Source organism: Emiliania huxleyi (assembly GCF_000372725.1).
Source record: "Emiliania huxleyi CCMP1516 unplaced genomic scaffold EMIHUscaffold_60, whole genome shotgun sequence".
Classification (NCBI taxonomy): domain Eukaryota; phylum Haptophyta; order Isochrysidales; family Noelaerhabdaceae; genus Emiliania; species Emiliania huxleyi.
Genome location: NW_005197506.1, coordinates 355548 through 356695, shown reverse-complemented (window position 1 = coordinate 356695; position 1148 = coordinate 355548).

Sequence of the window (1148 nt, the reverse complement as noted above, 5' to 3'; positions counted from 1 at the left end):
TGCCGGCCAACAGGAGGGCCGCGCATTGTGCAGGCAGTAGAAGCCAGCCCCCGGGGCGCCCCGGCAGCGGCCAGCGCTCGTGGGCGCTGTAATGCGTTCGTGGCGGGCGCTCACAATGAAAAGAGGCGCGCGTTTTTTGGAACGTGAACCAACGGACGAACGAGCCTAACGGACGCACGTCGGTCTTCTTTTCATTGGCCCTGAGGCCTACATGCACGCGGGTCCGTTCTGCGTCCTTTCTCTTTCTTTCTTCCCTGAGGGAATTCTTTCTCTTGCCAGTCTTCCCGTGCCACCCCGTGAGCCGTGTTGACTGTTGTGCGAGGGATTTTTGTCGTAAAAGTCTTTCTTCTTCGTAGCTGCCAACGTAGCTTGGCGTGTTGGGACTTGGCGCATGGCGGTCTCAGGCACTCGGGCCCTCCCTGTGCACAATATACAATGTATTATAAACAAACAACAGCTACAGGAACAGCAGTAGTAGTCTTCCCAAGACGCAAGAGCGAGTCAGACCACTCCCCGGTCTCGCCGGCTGTTTGCGTATTGGCTATTGGCTGCGCCCCTTTCCGCAGCCAAGTGTACCGTGATAGTGCGCGCGCAACAAATCTCAACCAGCGCTGCCGGAACCGGCTAGCTCGGACCGGTGGCAAAGTCCGGCTGCTGCGCCCCGAGCTCAGTCGCACCGGACGGCAGCTGTGCCTGTACATACGCCGGCTGCAGAGCGCCCACGGGTGCCATCGGGACTGACCCGTGCGCGCCGGCTGCAAAGGCGGGCTGGTAGAGGCCTTGCGCGAGCTGCTGTGGGTGTGGTGGCCACATCACCGCGGAAGGCACCTGAGAGGGGGGGGGGAAGAGGGGGGTAAGGGGGGATCGCCGAGGGGGCGGCGCTGCAGCGGCACCGGGGGGGGGGGGGGGGGGCCCCTCCCGGTGGGGAGGGGGGGGGCAACCGCCCCTGGCCAAATTTGGAAAACCCGGGGCCCCCCGGTGCCCTTTTGGGGGGAACCGGGAAAATTTTTTTTTTTTTTAAAGGCAGTTGTTGCCCCTAGGGTGCCAACAGGTTGGTTTTGGGCAAACCCCCCATAAGGGCGCCCCATTCCGGGGCCCCCGGCCAACCGGAAAAAAGGGGGAATTGTTGGGCCTGCCCCTGCCCCTGA